The sequence below is a fragment of the Protopterus annectens genome, chromosome 3.part1, assembly GCF_019279795.1.
Source record: "Protopterus annectens isolate FY-2018-M chromosome 3.part1, PAN1.0, whole genome shotgun sequence".
Classification (NCBI taxonomy): Eukaryota; Metazoa; Chordata; order Ceratodontiformes; family Protopteridae; genus Protopterus; species Protopterus annectens.
The window spans coordinates 1157768038-1157780808 of record NC_056732.1 but is presented as its reverse complement, the minus strand read 5'-3'; positions in this window follow the sequence as shown (position 1 = coordinate 1157780808).

Genomic DNA, 12771 nt, shown 5'->3' with positions numbered 1-12771 from the left:
GCCTTCTGTACAGCTCCAGCTAAATGAGTTGCGAATTAAGAAGCCCATGCTAGCAGGTTACAAAGGCTGCATCGCAAGGCTGGTGAGTAACAATCTTGCTTGTAGTAGTCATACCAAATAAAAATAAAGGAGTAGAATATCACCTGGCAGTATAAAAAATGTGTATGGTTTGGACTGAATAAACCAGACAATATCACAGTAATAGCCCCATATAGGTCATATTTAAATAAAACTGTAACTGCCTGGCACTTTGGCTTGAAATGTTGCATTTATCCAGATCTGACATCTGAATAGTAATGTGTTAACCACTGTTTTCCACACTGTGCGATATCAAAAATATGTCTAGGAATGTCTGTATAAGAATGTTCTAATTACAAGGTCAGATTGTACAACCAACAGAGAATTAGAAAGTAAACATTGAAGAAGCAGACAACAATTTCTCAATAGCTCACTCTGATGAAACACAAATTGCTATATTTTTAGCAGAAACAGCCATGGTTTGAATCCCAGGAGTTTTACTAAGCTGTATGCATAATTTCAACTAGGATTTTGTAATATGTGTAGAAACAGTCAGGTAGTGTTAACAATCATTTCCCCCCACAGGTCTTCCAGAAAGTAGCTATATGAAGGTTGAGTTATACACTGTGTACAAACGGGTTCCGTTCAGTAGCTGGAAATACTGAAATCTTGAATTGCAGTATTTCAAGCCCAAGAAGCTGAATCCACATAATAGCGAAAGTTTAGAAGCACGAAATTCAAAACCTCAAATACCGGAGATTTTGAATTTTGCGCTTCGAAAGTTCCACTATGGTTATGTATTCAGGTAAGTGTGTGTGTGTGTTAAGGGTTTTGGGTAGGGGATGTGGTGTGTATCAGTGTGTTTTATCGCTGTGATGTGTGTGTGTGCGAAGAGAAAGTAGCTTGTGTGGTGGTGTTTTGTGTGTGTTTGCATGTAGTGCGACCTCGGAGTGAGAATATTTAAGTAGTGGGGGTGTGGGTTCATGTAGTAGGGTGATTGTGTGTGTTTGTGTGGTGGATGGTGTGTGTATGTGTGCGTGTAGTAAAACCGCAAAATTCAAAAGTTCGGGTATTCGAGGTTTTCACTTTCGCGTTTTTTAGTTTTCGTTGTTTTGTGGATTCCACTTCTTGGGCTCAAGATACTGAAATTCGAGATTTCAGTATTTCGAGCTTCTGAAGTGAATCCGTACAAACATACCACTGCCCAAACCAAGGCCATAGGTTATTGTAATAATACCTGTAGATTAATGAATAGAGCAATGATAATTAAAGTTGTGAGTACTGCAAGGATATACAGGTTGTTAACTGACATCTCCCCCCCCCACCATATCTGCAACAATAATCTAAACACACAAATCACTGGTTATGTTTTACACCAAACCTACTGTTGGGACATGTGTCCTGTTGTTCAACAAATATTGAAATGTGTTTCTATTAATGCTCCCTGTTGAAATACTATCATTGGTGGCCTGTTGCTATCAGTGTAACCTGCATGCTGTTGTAATGGCCACTGTGGTTCCATATATGCATGTGTTTTGTTTGCTATGCAACTGTTCCAAATCTGTTGTTTTGGGTTAATGGGAATATCTATGCATGCTATTATAACTAATCCTGGATTGTGTTGACTATTACTAACCCACATATGTTCTAAAACTGCAACACCAAAGCACGTTTGGGATGGCTGGTCCCAGTGGACCCACCTCTCCTACCTCATCTGGTTGTGGCACTGGGCTTGAGCACATCTGGGACCCACCCTAAGACCTCCTCTTCTGCTGGTCCTGCATCAACTTCAGGTGGAACCGACTCATGGGATGGAGCTCCAAAAGGAGTTTGAAGATTTGCTACGCCAGCTTGAGGGCTGTGTGGTGCAATTAGATGGTCAGCCTGCTCCTCCTGCTAAGCCCCCAGCACAGTCACCTTTGGGCCATGAAGGTGCAGTGTTGACTGCCCATGGGTGGGGACATCAGTCCCACTGTTTCCATTTGGGGGTTCATGGGCTTCTGATTTCCAAACACCCCTCCCCGTCCAAGGTGTTTACCCCCACATGTGTCATATACCACCCCTGTATGCTGTCTTGTCTGTCTTGTCTGTCTTCCTACCAAACCTACCTCCCCAAATATACCTACTATCCTTCCCCAACATCCCACTCTCACCTTAAAAAAAAGGGGAAAGCTGTTCCCAAAAAAAATCTCGCCCCATAAATAGTTGTCCATTTTGCACACATGTCCACTGGGCACATGTAATCTGGTCTAATTGGCTTCACAACACAGTATTGTTGTCCTCACCCCTTTCTCAGGGGGTTGAGTGTCCAAATATGCCTCCAAATTCAGCATATATGCACAGCTGTTGCTGCAGAAGAAATGGACTGCTATGGACCTTCCCTACACCCATCCTGCACATCCCTAGATATTTCTCTTAATGTATTTCCTTCTCCGTGCCACCTTTTTCACCACTTTCCTATCACCCCCTTTTTTCTTTTCTTTTAAAGACATTAGTGTGGTGGTAAGCAGGAGTAAGCTGTTTTAAACAGCAGTAAGCAGGTTTGCATGTGTTTGCAAGGTGCTAAGTGAAGCCTACACAGATTAAGCAAGCATTCATTTAACTGTGTTTTAGCAGTGCTTAAGACTGCTTTAATCACCCTGTCACCATCAGCAACTGTTTTGCCTAGCAATAAAATAATCAGCCCTGCCCAGTCTTGAACACAGGACTCTGTATACCACAGTCAGGGCAATGTACCACTACTCCATCTAAGTTGTACTTTTGAAGGCTTTTTTTTTAATATATCATTCAGTACAGGTACAGAATACTATGGCACAAACAGTGTGGAACCAGCATGTTTATAATATATAAATATACAAATATAGATGTGTGTGGTGATAGATACATATGAAAAGTGTATACATCAGATATATATATAGCTGTACTTACAAAATTAGACATATAGAATATGTACATATATATCATAAAATAATATATATGTGTAGATATCAAACACGAAATACACTGATATATCAATTTCATATATTAAAAAGAAATGTTTTATATATATATATATATATATATATATATATATATATATATATATATATATATATATATATATATATATCTATATATATATATATATATACACATGTGTACACATATATATAGAAATATAACTATACAAAGATAAATATATATTAACATAATATATACATATATATAAATATATATCTAGCTACATATATATATATATATATATATATATATATATATATATATATATATAGATATATATATATGTATATACACACACACACACACACACACATACACACACACACACACACATTAAATATATATATATTTTATATATATATATATATATATATATATATATATATATATATATATATGTATGTACAGGGTTTGAATCTCACAGGGGATAACTGGCTAGGCTTAAAATGTCTCGCAAGGGCAGTTAGCCTAGTACTAACCTAAGAACCTATATGTGCATAACATGTACTGAAGTCATATCCAGCACCATACATCCCCACCCCTAAGTGCAATAGATCTGGACAAATGCTACAAAATAGGGGAGGGGCAATGGACCAACACTAGGGACACAATGTATGTCCTGCAGGTATAAATGTAGAATGTCGCTACAGGAACAGGGTGTGTGTCAGCATACATGTCAGAAGGATGTCAATAATGAAACTGTAATGTTCATCATCATATACTGACAAACATCCACACATGATCACAGTGCTTTACCACAGGAAGGAATAAAATTATATTGTTCAACAGACTAGAAATATGGGCAATAAACGTGGACAGTCTGGAACAATCTAGCTGGTGACAGGTATGCTCAGAACAGCTTAGTGCAAAAAAAGCATAACCAAGCCTGACAAAGGGGGAGGGCCATGAAAATGTGGACATATCTTACAAACTGGTGTAGATGAGCTGAGAAATGTGATGCAGTTTCACCCTCCTGTCTGTTCCAACATCTATTGAGTGGAATAGCACATGTCCAAAACCCAATGACTTCCCAGGAGTTAGTCATGTAAATCTTCACATCCCCCCACTGATGTGTCAGACATACACAATGCTTATGGGGGCCAGGCAACACTACACATCTGCCAAATAGCTGGACATAACATCAAATTAGGGACAATACACTCAGCTTCTAGCCATGTCACCAAGCAATGTCCAAACTACAGGCAGACTGACACAACAAAAAAGTGATCTTGCTATGGGGGCATACACATGCAATTGCAAATATAACAGGCACTCCAGGGATGTAACAGTATTGAGAAATAGACACCATTGTGAAAGTGCATACAGTATAAGGAGTGTGTGAACCAAACTGTCAGCATGTTTGAAACTCACACACTACCCCTACATATACTGGTGTAATACACAGTGTAGTATGATGCCTGACTTTGTTATGGGGCATATCACAGTCTTACCCTATAAAAATTTAACACTTAGAGCACCAGAAACTGGATCCGCATGCAAGGGCTGATAGAAAAGGAAACATAACACTTACATTTAGCACCCACCTCAAGAAATAACATATTTACAATATACTGCTACACAATCCTGACAGTCTGTTAACAATAGCCAGAAATACAAAGACCTCCCAACTGTACACACTCCTAAAGAATGCCCAGGCCTTGTCATCATATATAAGGCCTCTTACACATAAAATGTCTGGCAGTCTGATACAAAACTGGGATGATATTATGAATTACGTCACTAAGTAATGATATACCATATCTCTATGCCTCTAATTACATGATATATGGACAGAGCCTGACATACTTGTGGACATAGTCCTAAACACAGGTCCATGATGGAGATATTGCTGTTAGAAACTGAGAATGTTGTTGGTGCAACAGGGTTTAACATATCTGTTCTGAGGAATATGAAGTCAGAAACAAACATGAATGTTACCATTCACTGACTGCTATCCTACAGAGCATGCTACTGACCTTCCAAATTCAATAAATGTGTGAGTAACACACTGATAATAAGAGTCCAAACTATGGCCACTCTGAGCTATGTCAACCACATAATACTCTCAGACTGCAAATCATGCAAAGCAGCCGTATCCACACAAATCCTGTCAAACCAGCAGTATTTCAATTGTATAACAGCAATACTCACAGTCTGTCCCTGTGTCCAGAACAATTGGCCCTGGTGAGTTGGGCTGTCTTCACAGTCTCTGTCATACATTGTTAGTAGAACAACCTGCTGTGATGCTGTGTGTAACACACATGCATGAAAACCTCCTCACAGGCAAAGAAAGGGCCGACACCTACATGAAGTACACAGTTATTGGACTGTGCTTCCAAGCTATTGGCTACAGGAATAATACCACAGCTGTTCCACATGGAATTAGCAAGTGTGAAACTCCAATTCATGCATAGACCATCCGCTGATCCAGACCAGTACCTATTAAAGGCAGGCTGCTGCCTCTGTAAATCAGATGTACAACCTACATTCCAGAGAGAGACAAGAAAAAAAAAAAAAAAAAAAAAAAAAAAAAAAAATATATATATATATAAATATATATATATATATATATACAAACAGAAGCAGCAAAAAGGGAGACAAAAAAGAAATCTGTACAACAGGATACCATCATGCATCAACAGGAAAAAAAAACAGGTATGTCAAACAAGTATGCATGTAATGGACTGCAGTAGGGGGTATGTAATAATGGGAAATAGGAAATTTAATATTCATGTCCCAACAAGACTTGCTGCATGGACATATTGCTGAGCAGAACCTATGGCCATAGCATCTCTGTCCATCTGCAGTGACATAGAATACAGCTCAGGCCCCAGATGTCACACATATATCCAGATATGAATTGTGAGTACAACTATGTTATTCATGTTTGTCTCTGAAATGTCATGGAGCTATACAAGGTAGTTCCATAGTGGAAAAATGTTACAACTGTGTGTTGCGGACTGCATGTGATATACTGAGCTCATACCATTCAACTGTACATTGTTATGCTCACTGACCATATTTGTGCCTCATATTTGTAGTCATTTACTCAAAGACTTGTGTCATGTCTTGCAAATAATTTGGGGTCCTACAGCAGATCATCTCCACCCATGGCGTCCAGTCCTCTGCATCTTGCTCTCACACACCATACATCTGCATGTTCACCATCACCACATGCATATGCCTTTTATAGGCTGTCTGCTGTCCCTGTAACCTGACAGCCTCATATTTTGCAAGATATACTCAGCATACTCCCTCAGCACATGTCCAAACCAAGCATGCCACTGTCTGGCATTGTCCCCAAGCCATCCAACCTGGGCTGACCCACTAACACACATGTCCCTAATCCTATCCCCTCTGTCAGACACAGTGCAAATGTGAACATCCCACACTCTGCTGTGTCTAGCCCTGAATCCTGTGTGTCTTTACAATCCCACTGTCTGCAACCAATATAATGTAGCCAGTAACACTACCTTCCTGTAAACTTCCCATATCACTCTTAATGGTACTTGTCTGTCACAAATAACTCCTGACTCCCCTCCCCACCACACAAAACCTCCCTGTACTCTCTCGTACACCTCTCCCCCACACTGCCCATGACTGAACTGGTGTTCCCAAGTAGTTAGACCTATCCACCTTCCAAACTGTATTTCCCTGCATTATCACCATTCCTCTATCCCCCACCCCATTCACACACATGCATCCTTACTTAGTTCTGCTGACCATCATTCCTCCCTGCTCTACAACATAACCCCACCTCCCCAGGGTCTCCCCAACCAGTCCCCTAATCTCACTACAAACCACAATGTCATCTGCAAACTGCAGAGTAAACAGTGGCCCCTGTCTGATCATGTCTGTTAACATGTCCCTCACCACTACAAATATGAAAGGACACACAGCTGACCCCTGATGTACTCCCACCTTCACCATAAATCCATCTGTCATGTCAAAACCAGAAATCACAGCTGTCACACTACCCTCCTTCATATCCTGTAGGTGTCTGACATACTCCTCTGGCACCCATGACCTCCACATACAATACCACAACTACTCTCCAGGTAGCATGTCATATGCTCTCTGTAGGTGTGCATAGACACAATGCAGCTGATCTCAGCATCAGTGCAGAGCTCCATCAAGACTTGTGGATCAACATTTGCATCTGTAATGCTCTTACCAGGCATGAAACCACATTGCAAATCATCAATCATCACCATGTTCTCAACCTAGCTGCCACCACCCTTTACCATTACCTCATCCTGTGACTGATCAATGTTATCCCTCAATTGTTACTACAGCTCTGCAGACCAACCTTGTTCAGATAAGCAGTATCCATACATATTCACCAACATCTCACACATCCTCTCACTTTCCAAGATTACATTAAACAATCCAGTTAAAAATACCACTGCCATGTCTCAGAAACACCTCCAGGCATCCACAGGTATGTCACCTGGAACAACAGTCTTTCCACTGTTAAACCCCTCATTGTTATTCTTACATTCTCCTTGATAATCTGTTGCACCTCCTGATTAACCATACTCACCTCAGCCAACCTTCTCTCCCTCCCCTATTTTCCTCATGGAACAGGCCATCAAAGTGATGTTTCCCTATTTTCTAAGCACACTCCTAGCTTGTATGTTTCACCCATCTTCCTTTATCACCCTTTTGTGCTGTACATCCTTCCTAGCTATGTGCCTCTGTCTAACCAATAGCTACAGGCCCTATATATCATCCATGCTGTCCAACATTACATACAACCCCAAACTCCACATCTGTATGTCAGACTCCCCATCCATAGCCATGTCCAACACTCCCTTTGCATTCACCCATCTCTTTATACTCATGTCTGCTCTCTACATCTGTCTGTCAATCCCACTTCTCTTTTGCCAACATCTTTCTCTGAATACACCCCTGTACTTCTTCTTTCCACCAACATGTGTGTAGGAGCAGTCACCATCTGGGTAGCATGTCAACCTGTGTCTGAATGAGCATAGTAGGTCACAGGTGCATTAATGTATTGCTGAGTATAAGTACAAATTGGACATATCCACTGAGAGCAATTGAAAGGCCATCCCCGCATATGTCTGCAGTCTCACAGGCAACTATCCATCCCACCCTGTAATGGAGGTCAGCCACAGCACATGCACACACATCATAGCTAAAGCTGACCTGGGACAAACATCACCCCCCAGGCTCAACATCAGTATAGAAGGATATACACACCACATGCACCCCTACCCTCACCATTAATCAGGTGCAAACTGCCTACTTGCACATAATGCTATGCATGTCCATACAATGCTGCTAGGTATTGGAATATTATTTGATGTAATGTTGTGGCTACTGATACTCATTACTAGTGAGCTGTCTCTGTAAAGAGTTATGGACGATGTCTGATGTCCTGTGATGTGTTTTTCCCTGTTTGTGTCTTTCAGGTGTGATGCAGAGGCTTCCAGCCTATGATGTCCAGGAGACAGCAGCCATAACTGAGGCCATCATGGAACAGTACCACGTCCTCTTCAGTCTGGGTCGCCAATATCAGCGGGAGAGGACATCCCTCTGGGATGGCATCACAAAGACAGTGAACACCTTGGGGAACTATGGCCACACATATGAACAGATCAGGCACAGAGTGACTGACCTGATTTGGCGTGCATGGCAACAGGCTATTGTGGTGATGAGGGTCTGTTCTGCTACTGGTGGGGGGCAGCCAGAGAGGCCCCACTTACAGCAATGGAGGAGCTCCTTGCCAACCTTGGGGTGGCCCACAAAGAAAAACCACTACAAGATGTAGCTGTCGTGGAGGTAGGTGCCACCCAGGAAACCAGAGACGAGCATCCAGGTAAGGCAAAATTCTACATCAGTGTACTGAGGTTACATTTCAACTGTGTAGTAACAGTCTTTAGATGCAGATGCCATTGCAAAATAGAGTACTGGGTGGGGTTTAGTAATGCACACGTGCCCATTTCAATAGTAAATAGTGTAATATCATAGTGTAGACTGTATCTGTGCATACATGTAGCATTGCTCCTGGACCAATGGCTATTGTAAAGCTGCTGACAATACCTCTCACTCACATTACCTAGGTACCTCTCATCAACATGAAGCACAGCAGTCTGAGGCCAGTAAGTATGAGATCTTCTGTTGTATCTTACCAGTACACCAGGCATTTTAAGGTCATGCATGTGGCCATGCACTGAACTGTTATAGTCAGCAAATTTCATGTATCTGCAAGATCACCTGTGGTGGGGTTCACTGCATGATATCACATGGGCTTATTTGCATGAGATGTCACATTTCAATAGCATAACTCACAAACCTGTTATTGCAGGACATCTGTATAATGATTGACAACATGTGGGGACAGAGTGCCAATAGTAGGGACATGTTGTATACAGTACTCTGAGACAGTGCATATAAAAGGTGTACACAAATGTCACAATGCCAGGTATGTGTGAGATATGACAATGTGAGCACAATACACAAGACCAAAGTCATGCATCCCATCATGTGACCTATAATCTGTACAATGAAAATGTGAAACATACAACTTTGTTAGGGGAACATGTATGTGGAGTGTAAACAGTCCAGGAAGCCAAATGCATATATGTGGATAGGAGGAAGCTCATACTGGGGTATATCAGTGTGTGATACAACCACAGCAGTTGATCATATTGGGTACACATCTGACATCAATCATGGACTCTTGGAGTACCTGCAGATAACAGTCAGATCACATACCAGGATTATCCCAACACAGACCCACAGTTGCCTGCTACAGCAAAAGCCATGGTCCGCAATACAGCCTAACATGCTGCAAAGTGATTGAACGCTATGGACACATACATGCCATGGAACACAGTGCAGATGGTCATCAAAAGGTGTACAAGAGATGGTGCAACAATGTCATTTTGAAGAAGTGGACATCCCTACACATATGTTGGGAAAAACATCTTGGAAATGTCCAGGGAGGCTGCCAGGAGCCATACAGCAACAGTAAAGGGGTATCAGACAGCACAAACTTACTTAAAGCTGCTCAAAACTGCCTTAACCACTCTGCATCCAGCAGTTCTTGTTCTACCTAGTGACGAAGCAAACAGTCCTTGTAGGTCTTGATCCCAGGACCCTGCTCATCATAACCACAGCAATTTATCACTAAACCATCTGAGCTATAACTATACTGGATGTTTTTACAAACATATCATGCAGCACAGTCATTTAAAAGTAGGGAAAAATATATATATGTCTATATATATATATATATATATATATATATATATATATATATATATATATATGTATATATGTATGTATGTATACAGATATATATATATATATATATATATATATATATATATATATTCACTACGGTTGGGAGGTATGGGCCCCTTCACCCCCATTTACACAGCCTTTGGTCATATTTGTTGCAGTAAGAGGTTAAGAGTGTGGATCTGATGTCTGACTGCACTCCATACATACATATATGACCCTAACTGCAAATCAGGCGATCTGTGTTCGAGTAGCAAATCAGGTGACTAATTTTAAGGTGGGGGAGGATGACAGCTCCTATCCTGTCTGATTGTTGGTGGTTTCTCATCTGACCATTTCTGCTGCTTTGTTGTCGTGTGGCAGTGGTCACATGTAGCACTGAAAGAAGGGGTCTCTCAAGAGGGACATGCTCTGTGGCTGCCCAAGACAGTGTTGGTAGTTCCTGTCCTTCTGTGCATGGATGTTGTGAGAGTATAAATAGCCCTCTTAGTGATACAGATGCCCATGTTATTACTGGGTGGAGGGATTAAGGTACATAAAAATGCAGAGAAATACTGAACCACCTGTGCAGATGATGGCTGTGCCCTGCACAAGACTCCCTTGAACACTCTGAAATCTGAGTCTTCAGTATCAGGGAGCCAGGGCTAGGGTGCTGTTGAGAAGTCTTAATGTTTAAAAGTTTGGTGGCAAAGTGATACAATAAAGGAAACAAAATTCTGGGAAAATTAGTCCAACAAGTCCAGTAATCCAATTAACGTGGTTTAAAGGCTGGTACTGTAGTTGCTAATGGCAAATAAGGCAAACTGTAAAATTTGAATAATTTGATGTTAAAAGACAGGAAAGCACTGTGACCTATAATACAAACAAATTTGCATTTTTTCCACATACCTGAGAACTGGGGCTACAGAAGAAACTCTGAATGGCCTGAGCACACCACACACCATGCATGAAGTGTTTGTAAAAATATGGGGCCAAGAAAATAAATAAATAAACAAATATAAAAAGTGTGTGTGAAATGCCCTAGCTAACTATACATGGTTGTTAGAGGAAGTAATCAGACTAAAACCTTGTACTTTGGGTAGAGGTAACAAGAACCTTAAGTCCCTACCCAACACCCCTTCTGAAAACTTTTCCGCATTTATGCCTCATATTTTGTTCTATTCCTCATAAAATCTGTGGTTTCTGCATTTAGGATTGAATTCACTAAATAATGACAGGCATTTGAATTTCAGACTTCATATTCTTCAGAAAAGAAATGGTAACACCAAACCTTTTATTCTAGCAATTTTCTAAGTTTATAAGATCAGTATGGCTGCATTCCCGCATTATTGGCTTTGTCCATTTTTTTTATGCTAAAAGGTTGAGAGTAATGGTGAGAACTGAATTCTGTATTCCCCCATTATTGGCTTTGTCCAGGTTTTTTTGTGCTAAGAGGTTGAGAGCTATGCTGAGAAGTGAGAGCTAAATTCACTAAATGATAGTCATTTAAGTTTCGGTCTTTCTATTGCTTGGGAAGCTACTGCTTTGGCATAGTGATATGTTGCTCTGATTGTAGTGCACAGGGTTCTAAATTCAAGACTTAGCAATGAAATATGTGGTAGTAACACAGCATTTTATTCTAGCAACTTTCCAAAATTATGCAAGCAATATTTAAAAATGCGTCTCTGTTTTTTGAGCTTTTGCCCCCCCCCCCCAAATACATTTTGGCTTTTTCCAAATTTCTTGGGCTGCAAATGTGAGAAATGCAGTTGAGTGTCAAGTGGATTTTACAAGAGCTCAGAGCTTCAGGGGAAGAGAAGTTTAGTGTTGCTCATATTAATAGCATAACATGTTAAATGCTTGCTTTTGATGCAGAAGGCTGTGGGTTCTATTCCCACAGTATGTAGATGCATTGTTGATACAATAGTGTGCTGTACTTTTAAAGTGGATGGGGGTAACAAGTCAATGGTGTACCTACGAAAGAGCAACAAATATTAACCCAAATTCAGGAACAGAAAATCAAAATTCTGTTCTGTGCTGCATTATAAGAAAAATATTTTTAAACAAGTACAGTACATTCTAGATAAAACACATATTTTTGCACTGCAGACAGTGGAAAAGCAAGAGGGGCCAGTCAACAGGATCTGGATTACAATGATAGTTTTGATGCTTCAGGATGAATATAGGAGAGAGTCTGTCAGTACTTAGACTAAAAATTGGAAGTCTTAAAACATGCAGTTCGCAGTTATTTTGTTGTGTGTTTTATAGCTATTGAGTTGGTCTGATAACACAAATCAGAATAAGTTAAGCAAAAAACTGAAATTGAAAATAAGTTTGACAAGCTATGCAAGATGCCCGTGGCTTACACTGTTGTCATTCTATTTTATATATGTGTGTGTGTGTGTGTGTGTGTGTGTGTGTGTGTGTGTGTGTGTGTGTGTGTGTGTGTGTGTGTGTGTGTGTGTGTGAGTTTTTGATGGAAATGTTCAGAATTGGGCAAAATTG